This window comes from Strix uralensis, chromosome 5, assembly GCF_047716275.1.
Source record: "Strix uralensis isolate ZFMK-TIS-50842 chromosome 5, bStrUra1, whole genome shotgun sequence".
Classification (NCBI taxonomy): Eukaryota; Metazoa; Chordata; class Aves; order Strigiformes; family Strigidae; genus Strix; species Strix uralensis.
Genome location: NC_133976.1, coordinates 32,810,363 through 32,831,447, shown reverse-complemented (window position 1 = coordinate 32,831,447; position 21,085 = coordinate 32,810,363). Strand labels below are relative to the sequence as shown.

The 21,085-nt window shown below is 38.7% G+C and overlaps 1 protein-coding gene across 1 annotated transcript in view; it reads right to left on the bottom strand.

Moving 5' to 3' along the window:
* The window catches only part of CNTN1 (contactin 1), a 261,980-nt gene that overhangs the window by 176,016 nt on the left and 64,879 nt on the right, over positions 1 to 21,085 (bottom strand). The window contains exon 2 of the mRNA XM_074870366.1: positions 5,547 to 5,590. The gene's annotated coding sequence lies outside the window, so the exon portion shown is untranslated. The remainder of the gene's footprint in view (positions 1 to 5,546; positions 5,591 to 21,085) is intronic.

Genomic DNA, 21,085 nt, shown 5'->3' with positions numbered 1-21,085 from the left:
CATGGAGTGCCAACACATGAACAAGGGAAACGTTCTGAGCATCTGGAAGGATTCTGCTCGTGATCTACAATAAATTGTGTTGTTCATGCAAAAAATTCTTCTTCTGAGCGAAACACCAGTTTAATTTCCCTTTGTAAATGAAGGGCTATGAGTTATTTTGGGGACTTGTATACACAGTCACTGTCATTTCAGTTACCGTGTTTCCTCTAAGGCTACTGGCTTTCATGACCCAGTCTAGCAAAGACTCCTCTGCACATCCCCAATTAGGAAATGTCTATGCTTGACCCTCAATATTTGCTGCTGATTTGATAATGATTCTATTCAATGCTTCACAATAGCTACATATAGGCTTCAATAATGTCCATAGCAAAGTCAAAGGATTCTATCACTAGTAGCAGCAGCCCTCAGGAGGTGTCTTTCAGTAGCATGCCAGCCACATTTCAACCCCAAGGTGGGTGTAACAGTACTGAGGCATGTTAAGAGGCTGAAGTGGTAACCAGATTAAAACATGTATGTAGCTGCAAACACAAACTTTAAAACAAAAAGATTAATTGTTGAAGGCACACAGCGCTACCTACTTCACAGTAAAATGAGTTGAAGACAGAAATACACTTGAATCAGGCGACCTTAGTTGGACATACCTTGTCTTTTCACAGTCCCTATTGTGTCAACTACCAGAACCTTGAACAAAATTTTCTGAACAGAAAAATGGCAAGATAAATTACCTGGGCTGTTGCAATGTATCAGTGCATGAATCAATAACACCGTCTCCCCAAATTTGCAGCAGTTTTAATAGATACTCCTGTGCATGGTGCTATTGTTTGAAAAAAATCTGTTGGTTTTCTTTTAAAAACAAAAATCTCAAAAGCACAATTAACTACACTGTTCAGAAAGCTGGTGCATATCCAAAACAGCTCACAGGTGAAGACCTTTCATGAAGAAGACAATGCTATACATTTACATTTCTGCCAGTTACACTGGCGGCTCCATGAAGAGGAGCAGACCACTCCAACAATACAGCTCAAGGAGAAGAATGTGGAGCAGCAGGAGCCAAGGCAGTTGAGTAATTCATCTCTCTTGAGAGAAATAAGACACGATTGCACTCTCTGTACTGGCTGGCACAAACTCTTCAACAACAATGTACTATGTGGAAAACAGACTGGCCTTTGTACTTTGTTTATGCCTTTACCAAGAGCATCACTCTTAAAATACTTCAGTAATTCAAAAATAATGCGTCTAATATAAAAGGCTGCTGCACAGTTATAGAAATTAATGTATGATAAGCATAATGTATCCTATGAAGGCCTTTCCAGGAAAATGTTGATTTTAACTGTTTCTGCTCATTCAAACGTATTCAAATGGAATTCTGCAAGATTGTTGAGAAGTATTTAGTCTGAAGCAACAGTTACATCCAAACATAGATCTAATTCTTTCATACTCTGAGGCACTGCAAATGCTTAATTTTAATGGGAAGCGACTGCTTTACATCATAGAAATACAACTATATGAAAGGCATTACTTTTGAATGTCTGGGTATTTAATTAGCTCATAGCATACTTCAGAGAGCTTTTTCAGATGAGATGCTACAGCTTATGCAATAATTAACACAACACAACACCAGTACATCCTGCTGAATACCCACCAAATTATATACTTGCCTCTCAACTTCCTCTTCAAAGAGATGAGAGTCATCGCACTTGGTCATATCACAGAATCACACCTCCAAGTCAGACCGTGGGAGAGGCACACAACGGGCACCTTGTGCTGCTTGCCTGCAGCCAAACAGCGTCCTTCTAAGTGCTGAGTCCTACCAGAGAGCGCTCCTCTGCTGCAGCTCAGCACGGCTCAGTATCTCTCCCAGTCCTCAACGAGACACGAACGACCGGCAGATCCTACACAAGGCTGTCTAATCCCATAAAGTCAGAGAGTAAAAGGGAGGCTGCAATGTCGCATTACAGCTGCGCTGCCCTCCCCCCAGCCTCTCTGTCATTTTACATGACAGGCACTGTCAAAAGATGGTGATCAGAGCTATACACTTAGCATGTGGCCTGCTCCCTCTCTGCGTCCCAGGAGCTCAGGAGACAGGCAGCTTACTCCCAGCTGCTTCCTTCCCCAGGGAAAAGTACTGGATGGGGAATTACACCTGACCAGCAGACTTGCAGCTGCACAGACCCACAGCACTACCTGATGGGCTCACAGGCAGGTGCCCTGTCCCAGCAGGAAAATAAGCAATGCTATCTGCCACTGCAGGGAATTGCAGACTCCTGCACTTCCACCTCCCACTCCTCCGTAAGGACCTTTGTCCTTCATTTTGCCTTTTTTCTCAGACAAAGAATAAAAGTAATATTTGTCTTTACTGATAGCAGTTATAAATTAGAAACAGCAGGAGACTGTGGCCATTTTGAATGAAGACAAAAAGCACCAGGTACATCCAGCTGCTCCTGCGATCATGAGCTCATTTGTATAGAACACAAAGCAGGGTAACAGTTGCTCTTTAGTAAGAGAGTAACAGCATGTGTCATGCCAATTATGGGCTTATTGGTAAGGAAAGTATGATGACATGTACATGGAAAACTGATCACGAGGAGCAGTGCAACAAAGGTGGAGAAAATCAAACAGAAAAGGTGCGTGAGACTGATTTGATGGACCTCACCTCAGACACAAAACAGGTTTCATGAACACCTGTCCCATGGAAAAAAAGATATAATAAGGCGCATTTAAGCACAGAGAATAGAACCACTATGAAAGTCTGCTTGCAGCAGCATGCATTGCTACAGGCTTGAGAAGCATAGTCTCCTCCCGCACCACCACACAAGTCCAGCTACTAGCTGTCAGATCTGGCTGATAAGAAGCTTCACTTATACCTGTAAATCAAAACAAGAGCCTAAGCACAGTTTCTGTAAGGACTAGAACTAGTACTGTCTGGTATGATGCTAAGCACAGTGCAATAGTATCCCCTACTCAGTAAGGTGTACGTGAGCTTCATCCCATAGTAATCATCCAAACGGAAAGACACCCACCAACTTCTAGGAACTCTGATCAGGAAACTGGAATCACAAATAACTTTTAATAAGCTGCAGTTAGTCTTCAGTAGTGTAGAAATCAGCTTTCTGAACGAAAGAGAGCTCCTTCCAGAGATTATGTGATAAATGAGGGTCCAAAGACTGAAGTCATGCCTAACAACATATACCATTTCACTAGTATTGAACAATACAGTATACAAAAAGTCACGTCATTGTAATTTGGAAACAGAGAAAACAGCCAGATAAATATTTGACTCTATAAGAATGAATTTAACAGTAAAAATGGAGATTTGGGGTTATTTTTCGGACAGGTCAGCTAACAGTGACTACAAAATTAAGTCTGATTTACATTAATTTTTTCATTAAATTAACTGAAGCAGTATGTAAAATTTCACAAAAAAAAATGCATAAGAAGAATTACTGTCATTTCTTATATTGCACAGATCCCTTGGGTTCAATCCTAATACACAAATATTCAACAAAACAGTTTGTCAACATATCAGTCAAAGACACCAAGGTTCAGACTTCCAGAAGGATTTGGGCTAGAGACAGGGACCTACAGGATTCAGTGTAGCGCTACTCTGAGCTGGTGCTCTCCTTGTCCAGCAGCAGAAAATTAATCAAGTTATAAAAGGCGAAGATGCAGAAGTTAAATGTGTCAGTACTAAATAACCTTAAGCCAAGGAACCATGTTTTGCCATTAGGAGCCGTGACTTCCTCTGGTCCTGTTCTACAACAAAATAGTGGATTTCACTTCAAGCATTTAAAACCATATACTGAAAACTGTTTCCAAAATTGTATTAAAACTTTTCTTGTTTATGTTCTTATTTGAATGATAGTCTTAGGAATATAGATTAATTTAATGAAATCTTTAAGTGGTCTAGTGATCTTCAGGGGGAAAAGAAACATGCCTGCATCCCCCTTGTGAGAGACGAGAAACCAGGCCTGCGAGAAACTAAGAAAAACAGCCTGAGAAAGCAAAAGTTGAGGCTGATCAAAGAAATGCCTCAAACACTCGCAAGACAAAACTATGAGTCACAGGGTGCATTCTGTGGAGGTCGAAGCTGATAAGGCTGCCCGAATAACACAAGATGGGACTGGAGGAAGACAGGACGGCTCTGCTCTGGTGCACCTGGCCAAAACTTCAAGGGCCATCTGTCCGGTGAATGACCTTTGCTTCATTATCCACGAAATGCATATTAAAGTTAACACCCCTCAATATGCTAACGAGGGCTAACATGATCATGCTAATTACATCATCCCATGAAACACCTTACCCCTCCCTGTACATGGGATACGTAGGTATGTGGGTCGACCTAGGGGATGGACCCAAGGAAAGTGGGTATAAATCAAGAAGCAGGGGGGGCCTGGGGCCCGGGGCTGGAGAGAGAGTGCAGTGAAGCGAAGAAGACGGATGCCAGTGAAAAAGACAGATGTCTCCTGTGCCTCCCGGAACCCTCGTCGGCAGGATCAGCGCAGAAACCCAGACCAGTGATCTGTATTTCCCCATTCCCTCTATCTCCCTCTTTTCCCTTTCCTATTAAGAAATGCAAGGCATATTGTATTGCTTGCCACAACTTGCTATATACTTAGCCAACTATCATGTGTTCAATTAGTACATTGTGAGTGGTTAATAAATGTTTAGACTTTGAGACTTGTTGTCCGCTCCATTGGGGATTTGCGAATCTGAGTCACTTGTCCCCCTCGTCTGAGCGGGATGTGACATCCCTCATGAAAACCTAAGCATACTCCTATAGACAGCTAGATGGATTAGAAATCACAATGCCCAGCTGAGCTGTCACTGTTATTTCAACTGCTTATCCCACCAGACTAGCTTCATCAGAGGCATGTAATGTTGCTTAATGCAGTGTAACATGATTTTATAGGTAGCGCAGAGTCAGTCCACCTTCATACAGTGAATGCAGTCATCACTGAGCTATGAGCTTCCTATCGCCCAGCAGTATGTATATACAGAGCCAAGTCAGGAAGGACTTTAGCCCACTCTAACCTGATCACTGGGTACCACCTTCCATGTTTCAAATATAAATACACTGTAGAACCCAATAGGTCATTTCTACATAATCAGTGAAAATACAGATGAGGTCCTATGCTTCTGTATTATATATACAAAAAGTTTATTTGGTGTGGCTTTCACGGCAGATACAGTCTCAGAAGTACATACTTCAACCCTCAACTAGAAACTCATGGATATACATTTCAAGTATCAATTCAAACCAGAGAAGTATTTGAATCAAAAAACCTTGCCAAAAGACCTAGTTCTAAAATGTTATAGTTAACATTTAAAAACTAATCACGTTGATGAGGTCAAAAGCACAACACTACTTCTGTGCATTAGTTCAGCATAAATTTCTGAATTAACAATGTTTTTATGACTTTTTCCATTGCACTGGGACTAATTATTTGCTACTAAGAAGGTATATCTTTCACTTCATTACTTAAACATGGTAATAAATAATTATTTTAAAACTGGATGTAAGAACTGAAAAAAGAAAAGTCACCAACCTCTAATAAGGTGGACTGTTTCAATGCAGATCCAGAGGCAGTATCTAGAATTGAATAAAGACAGGGTTCAGTTTTCTGCTCAACTCTCAATTTTTCAATTACCAGTTCTGTTACAGTTTGTTATGCATACTTTTGTAACATTCTATTACAATCAGTTTTTCCCAGATGTTTCCTGCAATTCATAAACATGCGGGTTTCCAGTAAGTCACTTTCTTGCATAAAGACATATTAATAAAATCCTACTCAAACGAAAGTTTAAAAGCAGAGTGAGCTTGTGTGATTTTATTCTTCCTGATTACTTGATATACAAGCTATTATAGGCTGCCTTTAAAAATAAGCTTGGGTGCACATTTAGCTATTTTTCAAGTCATTAATACCTTATCAAAACAACTTGACCCTAGAGCTCTCTCCTGCAGTAAATTACACTGAATGCCTGCTCAGATACATGCTGGCATACCATCATCAAATTCCTGCTTTATTTAACACATCTCATTCTTCCTTTTACAGTATCTCTTCTGATCCCCCCTTGTATTTGTCTCCATCCAGCAAATTTTGGTGTGCCCTTCCAGAAAGATTCAAAAATCTTTACTCAGCTTCGACTTTCGAGTTCTTCTTCCCAAACCTTCTCCGATTCACAGCTGTAGATACTGTCAAACTATCTCCAAATTTTCATTTCCTCTCTTAGCAGTTTGGGTGTAATATCCACTATACATCATCAGTGAATCCAAGGTTGGAACTACACTACACCGGCACTACTTGCAAGTTTTCAAATGCTTCCAAGACATAGTGCAACCCAAACACATCATATAATACAGAGTGCTCACTTCAGAAGTTGGCTACATAAACTAACAGATTTCCACTTCACTCCCATGCCTGTATTCTTGTAACTGTAGTTCACCCCTGTTCTACAAAGGATTTTAAAGTTGTGTTAACTGCCAAATGGACAATGATTTTATGTGAATGTGAGGTAAGGAGTTTTTTAGATATATAATGTCCAATTGCACAGGTGACATAAAAGATGCAAGCACTCAGGCTCCGAAGCTACCACTCTGTAGGTAGCTTAGTCAAGGTGTGCTCGCTACTCTGTTTCTCTTGTGCTCTGATATACCTACCCTTCAGTGATTTGATGACAGTTTACAAGACTGGAAATGTAGTAATTTCTCATAAGGCTTCATTAAGTTGTGTTATTTAACTTCTTTCCACATGCTGTAATGAAACACAACTTTCTTGTGGCACTTTAGTTTAATGTCACAGTCTTTTCACTGTGCTGAGAGGAAAAGAAAGATGATGACTGTGTGTTTCCAGCCTCACTCCTTCTCCCTCTTACAAAGTAAGTGTACATGTTAAGACATTGGGGTTTAACCCTTCTGCTGCTGCTGATCTGGACACAATATCAGAATATTCCCCATCTATAAAGAACATTTCTATTATTTCCATCTCCTTGTAAACTACTCCTGAGAGTCTGTGGACAAAAATAATTCAAACTAATCTCACAGAACCACATACACAAAAGGACTCACTTTGTCATGCCTAAATTTTAATCTCCATTCACTCCCTTGCAGAGTACATATTTGCATGGTCATAAGTCTTAGCAACTCTGAAAACTGGTTTTCAAGCAACACATTTATCTCAAGTAGGAAGTTCTTAGAGTAACAAGTTATTGAGTACATCATCAAGATAATGCAATATATTCTGTAATTTTTTCAACACAATCTAAAGGTTTACATGTTTGCTTCATAATTTATTAGCCGGGGTGGAAAATAAACTAGACCACAGAAAAAAACACCTCAAGGTTCTGAATGATTTTCTGAAATGGAAAGCATTTAAAGAATGTCAACTTCTCAATAAAGTTCCTTCAGTTAACTACGTATTTTTCTAAACTAAAGGCTTGTGAACTATTCCCTACCGTATTCAGTGAAATACCCTAACAGTACAACAATGTCTTTCTGTAACTTTCTATATATTATTTTCCAAGATCCATTTGTGTTACACCAAACGCTGTACTTGTTGTTAATAGCTTTACATTCATTCCTTTCAAGTGAATCTTACAACTGATGTGCAATGTAGGAAGAAAATAAAAGGTCAAAGAAATTAAGAGACATGAATTTTGTCCTCAACAGGGCAAGACATGGTTAGAGGTAAACTGCAGTAGCTATTAACACCTTCCTTCCCTTTCATCAGTAACTCTGGATATTACTATTCCATCATTTGTGAGTATTTCACCTCTGGAAGTTTTAACTTTACCTTTAGTAATCAATGCATTATGGAAAAGCCTGTCAAACCGAGACAGTTGCTAAAATACAAAGACAGACTATCGACATTAGGGAACAAGAAATGCATTTTCCAAGTGTGAAATGCAGGGGGACTACAGAAAAAGTACAGGGCATAGAACTGTGTCGTTTTAATTTAAAACAAAACATGGAGTATCTAGAACAGTGCTGTTATCAGGGGAAGAGATGAAATACCCAAGAATAGTCTGAAAAACTGCAAATTAAATATGTTTAACCTTGCAAGTTTAAAACAGAATATAAATCTTTCTTGCTTATATAGTTAGCGTAGAACCATCATAATTTTTAAACTAATTTCCTGAAGAATACCGTACACACAGACACAGGGTGAGAGGAGGGGTCTTGTAGCTTGGTATACTGACCCAGACAATGCTGAGCACTGGATGCTTATGGACAGAACACAGGAAACAGGACAAAGGATTCTTGCTCTTTTGTACTCTACATGACTTAAACGAGAGACAAACACACCAGTAAAACCAAATGCAGATTCAGACAGGTCTAAAAGTGAAAGAGCTGTGTAGGCCTGTAGCCCACAAATAAAAGAGAGACAGGCCTATAAATGGAGTATTTTTCTCTCTTCTACCCTCTAGAAAGTATCTGTTGACACCTATTAAAAAAACCCTTTCAACAAACCAGACGAGCACTGCCAGTTTGAATGCACCCAGGAGATACCCAGGCCTGGAGTTCAGGGACGTCCCGGGGGGTGTCCTGTCTTGCTCCTAAGTGGCAGGTCATGCTGCTCGGATAACTCACTGCTCAGAACCTCCCTGCTTACCATGGGCACAGGAGGGAGATGCTCCAGCAGGGTTCACTCCTGTTGACAAAATAAGTTGTCTTCCACAGACGACTCTGGGAAACTTCACAGTATACTCCTCTTTCATATTTAAGCAAAGACACCGGAAGTGTCATTATTTGTATCTATTGGTACCTAAATTGAGCCCCTGAGTCAGCTCTGGTACTTCCACCTGTTTGTTTCATTTTACAAGTACAGACAGACAATATTCATCAGGTGTTACGAAAATGTGATTTGATTATTTCAGCTCATAACATAATGAAGACAGGCAAAAGATTTTTTTTTAATTTTATCACTTTTTTCCCATTCACAGTGGGCTGTAAAAGATAATGAAGTAATATGCTTGAATCTCCATACATGAAAATTTATAGAAAACCACACCGAATTTTAGATCATCTTTGCAGGTCTAAATGCACTTCTTCAGCCTCAATCACAGTGTGAGGCAAGAGAGAGAGCTGCGATGGAGAAAGATTACTGCTTAACTCAATAATGCCTAAGCCATCAGGAGTAGCTCTTGAAAAAGTCACTTTCGGTCTTTGCTAATTAAAAGGACCCATCAGTTCAGGACCAGGCACTGGTTGTGCACAGCAATAGCAAAAAAGGGTCATTATAAATTAACCACCACTTCGGAGAAAAGCTTTTTTGTAATACTCGTTATATATATGAATCCATTGCGGAGGACACTAAGAGTATGTCATACAAAACATCACCAACGGAAAAGAAACACGGGGAAAGTAACAACTTTACCAGACTGAAAGATCATTAATTTGTTTACATCAGAAAGATACTTATATATCTATTACCTACTTAGGAATGGCTTCTGGATGAGAATACAGTATGCAATCCTGCATAAACACAAAATGCAATGCTTTTTGTGCATGTCAAGGAGCTTAGATTTTCCAAGCTCCTAAGCGATACAAAGCTGTTATCTATCTAGAGATATTAAGGTTCAATTGAAAATCAATACACTAGTTTGTCACACTGAAAAAATGACGTTAGTACCAACATTTCTAAAGGCATAAACTGCATTCAGATTTAAGCTCTGACTCAGAATGGTAAGAAATTCTGACATTTTTCTAGTAGCTTTTGTCAAAACTGTTAGTGATAATTTGCCTCCTTTCTATAAAGCTTTCCTCTGAATTTCCACCTAATCCTTTTAAGTATCCATTTTCATGTTCCGACACATATGGCCTTTCCCACAAGTCCTTCACCAAAAAACCCCACTTGAGAACTGCAAAACAGATTATGTAGTTTAGCTCTTTCTGTAGTCTGTGATCACAATAGCTAGAAAGCTCAACTTGCTCTTACCACTTATGATAGAAAATTAAGCTAACAAAAAGCTCAAAATTACAGTGAATGAGAAGCTGTATTCAAAAATGTATAAAAGTTCTTCCATATCTTTCAAAAAAAGATAAAGCAAATTCTGGTTCTGTCTAGGCATTACTAAAGAACAGAAGCCAGAATAAGTATTCCTTGACCTACACAAACAATAAGCAAGAACAGTTTCATAGTGCCAGCAAGAATATAGCTCCAGTACAATACAGGAGATACAACCAACACAAAAATGGTACCAAACACTAGATAAGAGATACCACTTTGTGGCTTGAAAACCAAAAGAGAGCAGTATTGAAAAAATGTTCCTTTTTTGTCCTCAAATTAGAGTTTGGGTAGTCATGTCAAAGATATACCTGAAAAATCATACTTGCCACAGACACCAGTCAAAAGCACAGATAAATTCATCTCACATTGTTGGATAATTATAAATTAAATGGATGGTTTAGACGTTAATTGAATTTTACATCAGCAATTTGTAATGCAAGCTCAGAGCTTATTCCTTTTTTTTTCTCTTTTTTTTTTTTTAAATTTAGATTTCAGGAAGATGCTTTAGCAAATGCTTTCCTCATATAAAAGAAAAGATTCCTACTGCCTGTGACCTTTCTGGGAATGCTACAGAGGTAGCATTGAAAAACCCAAAGTAGGTTTTCCCCATCAGACTGAGAGTCTGCAAACCCATCAGTGCACTCTCCTGGTTCAGCCCCAGCTCCAGAAGCGGGACAAACAGGCAGCAGTCTGAAGTGCTGGGGCAGGAGATGGAACAACCCAATGAGGCACACCTTGCCTAAACCATCACCCCAAGCACTGGGACACCTCCTCTCTCCTCTTTCCCCAGCATAACCCCCTCTGGGGGAGCTTCTCCAACTTTCCAGGGGAAGGAGGCACAGCTCCTGCAGAGGAGCAGAGCCCCAGCCCACCGGAGAACAACATTTCTGTCTACTCATTCTCATTGCACAGGCAACCACAACAGATGCTTTCTAACTCCTAAGTGACTTGCTCTGCTGCCCAAATTACCTTTTCTAACACAGTCTTTTTTCAAGTAATTTATCTTATGTTAGGTTTTTTTTTTAATCTGAATTGAGGTTTTTTACTGAAGGCTAGGGAATTTATAACAGTAATACACCCACCTGTCATAAAAAGTCAAAACAACCTTTTGCAATACTGCTCCATGGAGGCTGCGTGTCTTAAAGGGCAATTTCAGAATTTGCTGAGAAACAACAGAAACAGGAACGCGAAAAGAGTCTCTTGACCCTTCCAAAGGAAATCAGCCTGCAAAGGATTTCACTGATGGCAGGATTTCTTGTATGGAGGTAACAAGCAAGAGGTGACTCTTCCAGAAAAACAGGCAAGTCAGAGAGGTCAGCAAAGCTGGAAACCTAACCAAGCCAGCTTCCAAAGACATCATTCAGCTTTTCCAGGAAGTTCTAGAAACTTCTGTTTCTTAGAAAATCTTCAACTTTTAAATACCCACATGATCTTCTAAATGTCTGAAATAGCATTTTGATAACCTATTTAATATGCACACAAGTCCAACTTATGCAATCCCTCGTACTGAATTTCCCATTCATTTACAATAAATGTGTGCTTGTAAACTGACTATCGTCATCAATTAAAAAAAAGACATATAAAGGAAGTACTTCTTTAATTCAGAAGATTCTTCCTGAAAATTTCAAAAATTAGTTCTTCAGAGTTAATAGTTGTTTAAGAGGCTATGGCATAATCTGCTAATGTGCTTGATTAGAGGCCCTATTATTTCAAATCAGAAATCTTGAAGATGCTAGAAGCCATACGTTTACGTCTAACATGTCATTCCCAGACACACAAATTTTTGCTGACATAGCCACAGTGCAACCAGGGTTTCTTTACTCTAAAAATGGACAGAAGGTCCAAGAGATGCAAAATTTTTATGAAGAAAAAAATGTGCACCAAGAAAAAGAAACTGGTTCATCAACTAGTATATACAATTCTGAGAAAACTGAAGTTACTTCCATTTCATCAATCATAATTTCAAAACAAGTATTTCTTTAAGGACATTTAAGTAGAGCTATAAATATTGTTTGGTGAAGTATACTGACCCAGCTTACCCTCTTTCAATGGGTACAACTGTACATTTTTGTGCAATTACTATAAAAGAGAGAAACTTTAAGAATCAGCATCCAGAAAGTAAAAAAAATAAAGAAAATAAAAGCCATGCAAATACTGCAAAGATGTACTTACCAAATATAAAAATATAACCTGACACACAAAATATGATTTATTAAACCTACTGCTCATGTAAATCATCAGAGAGCTTATTTTAACAAAGCCATTTTTAGAGGGTGATCACTGAAGTTTTAATGTATGCTTTATTATCTAACTGGGGAAAATTTGCATGAGCAAGGGACTAGACTCGTTGACTCAGTAAGCATTTTCCAGCTAATATATGTATAGTATCCATCCGTAAGAAGCAAGAACTGCACAGTGGATATTTTGGCTAAAATGATCAGCAGTAAAAGTGAACAAACATGACATTTAAGGTGACATTTAAGTTGTTATTTTCCAACCCTGGAAACCAGGGGGTCACTTTCACTCTTTACTCTAGGAAGAGCTTCACATCAGCATCACAAACCAACAAGAAAAACCCGGATCTAAGTTTAATTTCTTCCACCCAAGGTTTGTGACGCAGACACACAGCTGAGGGTGATCACCTCGTCTTCCCCCACACAACCTGTGTCACTCTCAAAGCACCCATTTGATCTGAATCTATTTACCCTAGTTTGGATGGATCCTTAAGATGACAGAGAGGACTGGGTACTGGCTCCCTGTCAGCTAATGTAAAACACAGGCCATCACCAGGAGGGACTCCTGAAACTCGTCCTGGTTCATTTTCCTTGCCTGTCTCTGCAGTCTTAGCTGCATGGAGCAGATGGGAGTTTGTTCAAACCGTCCTACAAAAATTATTTTAGTATGCCTGCTGGGCAGAAAACCTCACCATCAAGTCTCCTTCAGACTGGGGCTATTGTACACATCACACCAGCTTTCCTTAAGCTGTGATGTTAACCTAAGTAAGTTCAATTGCTGGAAGTCAGGCTTAGATTCATTTAAAAAACGGGTGCATTCAAAGCCAGTCTGCACTGGTATAAAAAATTTCAGTTGATCAGATGCAAGCTCACTATTCAGAAAGCTCTTTCATGCCACATTACTCTCCCATTTCCAAGGACTATGAAAAAAAACCCCCGAAACTTTTGCATAAACTATTAACTGTAGGATCATGAAAAAAAATCACAAAACTATATACAACCCTAGAGTAAAACCAAAGTATAGTGCAGCATAGGCACAGGAAAATACCAGAGGCATCAGCCTGCAAATACAAATCACAGTGTAAAGGAGTAGGTCAGGTAAAAACAGTTTGAGCAGTAACAAACAGAAAAACAAGTATAATGTGGAACTGGGAATCAATGAAGTGCAAGTAAGCCAATTGTGCTAGAAAACTTCTAAAAATATCTCCAAGTGGATTTATGAGAAGGCAGTAAGGGACCCCCACTGTTAGCATGAAACTCGTCCTAGCACCAGTGTGCTAATGACTCATAACCTCACTTGTCTGCCCCTCCAGTTCTCCTTGAGGAGTATTGACACCACCAGTCTGCAGGCCCAGAGGATGCTGAAAGGGTGAGTGTAACACCAGAGAAGGGAACAGGTGCTAGAAAGTCCATGTCTTAACTGTATTATTAACTATAAGGACAAAGCTGGACTAACCTAAGAGATGCATTTTGATTAAAAAGTTAAGACTTTAGTTAGGCTAAAAATAAACTCTTAGCTCCACACATCACACACTGCTCCTTCTCTCCCTGTAACAGGAGCACAACACCTGCAGCTCTAGGCTGAGCACCAGAGCCCTACATTGATCAGAGCTACTGCAACAGACAGAAAAAAAATACACTTCCAGCTGCCACCACTGAGTTACCAGGTTAAGCAATTTTTAAAATTGCTTTGGTTAATCACATCAACATACCATCTTCTACTAGCTGCAGGCTGTTTCATTAGATATTGAGGTCTGCAAACAGGGAGAACTAGATCTGTGAGCACTGGAGATCCAAGCTCTTGCCTTTCTACAGGCGAGTCCATTGTGAATGCAGGCTGTAAACAAGGCAACTTCATAGGGCAAATAAGAATGCTATCAGTGTGCTGAGAGCCTCTGCAATGCTTGCTCACCATTTATTCTGGATGTAACTCATGGCTGGAGCTGGAGTCACTGCTTTCGCAGGAATTAAAATTGAGTATTAATAGTTACGTATTCATACCGGAAGTGCATCACAAAGCAGACAGACAGATACGGCTCCTGCCCTAGAAATTACAAAGGCTCTTATTCTGAAAAGATTTACTCTATTCACGCAAGTAACCCTGCAGGACTGGGGTCTTATTCAGCCTTTCATCAGAAACTGAGCTTATACGAATAGCACATAGATAACGCCTTCACTTCCAGTAGCAAGTCATTCATTTTATATCATTGTTCTACCACTAATTTAGCTGTAGTGTTGCTAAGAGGATTTCCAATATATTAAAATGTTATCATTATTAAAATAATACACACAATTGCATTTGAACATTATACTGTCTAGTCCAAAAAATACAGCAGGAGATCCTCTCCATGTATTAGGAAATCTCTAACTTACCACTATCAAGCAACAATGTTACCCAGCGGAGAGTATGAAATTCTGTTCAAAACCTCCTTCATAAACCATTCTTTATGTAAAAGAGAAATTTATTCTGGCAAGGACAGAAAAATCTGCCTGTGGCAAGCTAAGAATACGTATGAATTCCTGTTGCTATAAATATAAAAAAAGGAAAAACAAAGATACTTGCTATTTGACAAAGACACAAAGAAAAAGTTTCTTCTTTTTGATTAAATCACAGAAGATTGTTCTAGACAATCTTCAAACTGGTTTTACTAGTGTTGTTCCAGAAAGCATGTGATAACATAAACTTTACCAATGTAAGTCACCATCCTACCACACGCTATAGCACTAGAAAACATTGGAAGTCTCTTTGTAACTGCTTGTGTGTGTGAGATGTCACATTCTGGCAAATGTCTCAGCAGGGAACAGGTTAGCAGCACTCTAAACTGCAAGCCCCATCATTTCTACATTACTTTAATAGTGATCAAACATCAGGAAACCAAGAAAAGCATCTATTTCATAAATACCCTCATGACCCACGTACCATTATTAACAGTTGGGCAATTAAATAAGCTTCTTTAGAAAGAGGAGGATATTTAAATGGCAACCAATATTTTGAATTAGGAAATTTTATTCTACACTCAACATCCAGAAGTTCCCTCTGTGCCATTCATTACTGTGATTTTTTTCAAGCTCTGACTTTACTGACATGCATCTTTAAACTGTCTGTTCACTGAAGGACAAAATGAGATCATTAGTTACCGGATTTCAGTGATCCAGGCAGCATATTTAGACACTGCATAGATTTTGCCTATACATTACACTTTGTGCATGAGATGCAGCAGATTTTGTGGGGTGTCCCTGTTCTAGCTGTATCCGGGTTTGGTCGCGACCCGAAATGACTCAGACTTGTGTGAACTATTATACGTGTACATCAGTAAAGAATTCAGTGGTATTTCAGTGAGGTACCAGTATTGCAGCTCAGGGTGGTATTTCCAGTATTCTTTACAAAGGATGTTCTTCACCATTGACCAGAGCAATTGCTGGCTCACTTAAGGCTAGATATGAAAGTGCTTCCCTATTTCAGACAAAACATGTCAGGAAGTGAAAAAATCAAATGTTTACTGACTCCCTCATTCTCATGTATTGTAGCGCTACTACATTTGCTCAGAAAGATAATTTGACAGTTTGAAAAAATGGCTGCAGTAGAAGCATTTGCCAGAATAAAAAGCATCAAATCAAAAACATTTGTTGAAGTGGACCAAGATCAAACGATTTATCAAGGGCCTCCAAGTTTAGGTTTGTCAGAGAACTGTAAAATATTTCTGTTAGTAAAAGAAAGAAAGCATCTTTTACCATCGAGAATAATGTTAGCAAAGCATATTCAACCCGCTCAGGCAGAGTTATGATAAAAACCCTGTTCTCCTCTGGACATGGAGACCTTCAATCTGTCACTGTAGAATTTGATAAAAATGTTCCGAGAACTGCCAAAAGGTTCAGATTTAATTATCAGTGGAATCAACAGAAAGAAAGATTGCAGAAAATTATGAGTTCTACATCATTTAAGTTTTCTGATTGCTGACTTCTGGGCTTCAGAGGCAGCCTGCATTACCTTCTAAACTCTATTTCATCTGGTCTAGAAAGAGTAATTCATTTCTACTCTAGAGAACATAAAACTGTCACCACTTCAAAGTATGTTCCACAGGCCTGGATTTACTGGGGAGAGCAAGGAGTTGCATCTGCCCTTGTTTCTATCATGCAGAACACCAATTAAATGAACGATGCAATTCTTCATTACAGGATTTTCAGCTACTCAGTGCATGCCCAAGAACCAAGAAGAGATACGGATTTAGCTCTACTTATGAAACGAGAAAGCACATTATATCTGCTCCTTGGGAACAACCAAACAATTTTTAATCATGACTTGGATATAAATGGAGTAGGATTTTCTTAAACTTTCTGCCAGGTAGCAGGATGACAAATCACTTATTTGGTCTGAGAACTCAAACTGGAAAGACGAAAAGAAAAATCACCAAGAGTTCTGCAATCCTCAAGGTACTAATTTGTTTCTCTGAAAAAATCAGATGGGATATTCAAAATACCACTACCACAAGTATCAAGCCTCAGGAGTAAATGTACTACTGTTTAAATGGTTTGCAATAAAATAACTTTAAAAAAAAAAAAAAGAAAGTGTTTGGGTGTTAGTCTTTATTTATTGTGCATGGCACTGAAAAGAACTCTAAAAGCATGATACATTAAAGGCATTTCATTTTTATTTGTGAAATACTGTTAAGACATTTATCATCTTTATTAAGAAAAAGAACCTGCAAAAAAAGGACAGGAAAAATGTATACTTCTAGCTGTACTAGCAAGTAAATACCCTTTTTTATATCTGACTTGTGTTTCCACATTGCTTAACAATTCAAATGTGCATAGTAAAATGGCAATTTTTTTCTTTGCATTTCTTTAAATTCCTGTAGAGCAACATAAGTTGCTACACAAGTAGACAACTGAAGCAGCCTTACATATGTGTGTCCTACAACTTCACCTGCCTGCACTGCCTCAGTAAGAAGTCCAGCTCCTTCCCTGGTGCTGCAGGATCATACAGCATCCCATGGCGCCTACAACTTATCTCCACATTCTGTAAATCATCCTCCTCTTAGGCTGTTCCCATAACCTGCTATATATCTTGCTTAAGATCTTGACAAGGCGTAGTCTGCGGGTGTATGTGCTCCTGGCAGACCAGGTAACCACCCTCTTCCATACTGGGGCCAGTTGCAGCCATTTTGGAAAATTCAAGCCCTCCATCAAGTTTGAATTTGAAATTGTACAACAGGTTCAAAAGTTAACGAGAGAAACACCGGTGAGCGCACAGTACAGTGGCCTAAGTCTCATTTCCTTAAAACCAGGCTAAACAATATGCAGGATTATTTTTTTCATTAAATATTTGTCTGGAAAACTAGATACTGATGAAACCCTTAGCATGTCATGGACTTTCACTGCCATGCTACTAATGTAAATCTCACATTTATATACAACCAGGATAAATCAGCTTCTCTTGAGATAATAAGGCCTATTTACCATGTTTTTTTCACTTCCCTGAAATGAATCAATTAGTGAAAATATTATTTTATGTAAAATTAGTCCACTGAGAACTGAACTAAATCATCAATTCCTGTCACATGAAATACCACCTCTAAATGTCAAATATTCATCCTGGTAAGATACTGATCACTTGGGCTGGATTCAATCTGAATTAAAATTGAAAACATTTCTGTTCCATTACACGCACCCTGATCAAACCGTCCTTCCACAGAGGCATTTTTTGATGTTAAAAAGAAACACAACAAAGAATGCTTCCTTTAAGTCTAATACATCAGAAATAATAAACACTTCCTTTCTTTCCTTACTGCCCAATTTTTGAGATACCAGCGCATATTCCATGTTGAATGATTTAATGATTTTATCTTTGTGCCTAGTGAATTAAAGCGTCCTCTGTAAAACCAGTATGTATCATTTCACATGGTTAGGCAAAACTGGCGTCCTAAACCCAGAAAATTCTAACTCTGTTTACCACAGCATCCCTAACAGTCCATCTCCTCATTCTTCTATTAAGCCTCCCCCTTGGGCTTAAAACCCAAAAGTTGTAAGAAACCTATCTATGTATTAGGCATGCAGTCAGATCACACCTACACAGTACCCCAAATTCTTGGATCCATTAGAGGGTGTGTTACACTACCAGGGAGTCATCTCCCTTCTGAAGCAATACAGTAAAGGCATCAAAATATGTATCTTAATGTTATGGTATATAGATGTGGACTTACGATTAGCTTTGTAATAAAAACATAAGATTCAGAATAATTCTCTGCTGACCTGTGCCGCAGAATAAACTAGATAGCACTATCACCTTTAGACCTGCCTATCTCAAAGGAAGGTGACATTTTAGTGGGTATAGATGGAAATGGAAAGTCCAAGGTAGATGGAAGGCAGCTTTTCTTTCTCTGCAGAGCTCATGGCTGTTACAATTTCCCCAAACTGGAAGGGAGTGAGAAGGATGACAATGTAATCGTTATTAACTTAACTATAGGAATACTGTAAATGTCGGAGGCTAACTGTGCTGAAGTTCTGATCATCTGTTTTGCATTTCTATAATAAACAGATTTCTCCATTTAAATAAAACATGGAATTTTAGGATTTTGGATGACCTCAACTGACAGGGAAGAAAAGCAAGATAATCTCTCAGGGATTTAAATGGGCCCATGTCATAAATGGTACCATGTCATGGAAAATGAGATTAGGATTGTTAGGAAAACACTATGAGAGCCCTCCTGATTAACATTATGTATATTATGTCAGTCCACAGAAAGCCCAGTGAGACAGGGGCTCCATTAAGCTATCTGTGTCATGTCACACAGCACATCACGGCTCAGCCTGTGGGAAGCTTCCACTCAGCCTGTGGCTTTTTTTTTTTTCTGATCCAGAAGATGCAAAGCAGCTGACTGGAAACAGCATCCTGTACTATTTGTATTTCCAGCCTCTGACATCAACAGTGACCATGTCCTCCTAGGTTTCCCCTTATTTTATGAACTCAGAGAAGGTCATTCATCTTTCCATATCACAAAAGTACTACAAGAACAGATGTATACTGTTTAGGAAACTTGCTCTCTCAAGCGTGGTGCTTTGAACCTTGGCCTCCCCAGCATGGTCCCTTGAAAGCAAGGAGCCTATGTTTGGTTTTTGTTGCAAAGCTGATGAATTATATGATGTGCAGCATCTAGATTTGATTTACCATTTGCTTTTGTCCTCTGAGGAGCACACATGCATCAGCCATATGGTTACATATTAAGGCTAAGCTTTAAAATCAAAGGTTACATAAGACACAATGACTTTAAAGGAAACTTACCATTTCACTTTTAACACCATCAAAAGACAACATATCTCCCTTTATACCACTGTCAAACTCCATTTCTGTTTGTGTCAAGGCAGAGTTGTGCCTCACAGCTGGCTGAACCATGCCTGGTAAACTTTCAAGCCTCCTGCAAGCTCTGGCCTGGCCTAAGAGGATAGCTTATGAAATCAGTCTATACTGCCCAAGATAGTAGGCTAAAAGCCAAAAACAGCCTTAGAAAAGAAAATGATGAATACCCCATGTTCTAAAGATTGATGGACTTCAATACATACTTATATTTCCCCAAAATTAAGTTAATTCCTTCAATGTTTAAAGTGTTACTAAACATTATTCACACTGAAGCCCCTTTGCACAACTGACACACTGGAAGAAATCTTCTCCACAGCCAAGATATCATTTTTACTACAAGTGAGAACTGGCTTCTCCATTCTATTTCAGATCCCTCATTACTAGGCTAGAAATTAATTTCTTACATTTTTTTGCTTACATGGTAATTCTCAAAAATAAATCAGGTGATGAAAAAACAAAATGGTACAAATTTTGCAATGTTTTGTTTCATTGTCCTTAACAAGTCAGCACTTGCCTATGAGTTACAAACTCATGCACCAAACACATTGCAAAAATATAACTTCTCCACCTGGAGAATGAATTTAGAGATGTAACAACTTTTTGACAGTCAGTAAATTAAGGTTTTATGAAGGGAATTTATCCTGTATGCTACACATTCACTGTATCAAATACTTCACAGTACCCTACAGAATTAATTTACTGTAACAAAAATGTAACAATTGGGGGGGGGGGGGGGGAATACATCACTAATGAAGATGATGAAGATTTTATGTGGATGAGAATGTCTACAAAATCAAAATGTTAACAATGTTTACAAAATATTAAGGAAGTGCCTGCTACAAGACCAACACAGTAAGATCTGTACAGACTGTTGACGTGTCTTTGCTTACTGATTTTTAGGGTGGTTGTTTAAGAATTTTTTTTTGTTTTCTTTCCTGGCCTACTTCCTGTAACTATGTATTTTTGATGAAAAAAAGAGGTTGAGTATACTTTTTAAGGGTTTATATTTCAATTCATTAACAAAGATTACAGAGAAGGCTAGTCAACTCCCCAAAAAGGCTGGTTTCCATTTGCCCGAGCGGTCCAATCTGCCCGTTCTTCTACTTTTTATTTGGTTTTTTATTAAGGAAAATCTGCAATCAAACACAGCAGGCCATGTTTTTCTCAAATCTAATTTCTGCTGTGCTATTTCTTTTTGAAAGCTTGGAAAATTAGAGAGGGAAATAACTCCCCAACTCCCATGACTATTCAGTATGGTTTTAAGAGAACCCTGACCAGATGAAACTCATTTCACTAGACCACAGTGTTCCCTAGAAGCAAACTACATTTCTGAAATTCACATTATCAGATAATTGCCAAGAAAGCTACATTTAGCAGAAAACAAAGAGGAGAAAAAACTTGCTGTGATTCAGATGGACATGGTGACAAATTCATTGCTAAAAGTAAGGCATATTCAAACTGGGAATGCTTTTAATAGACTTTTTTCACAG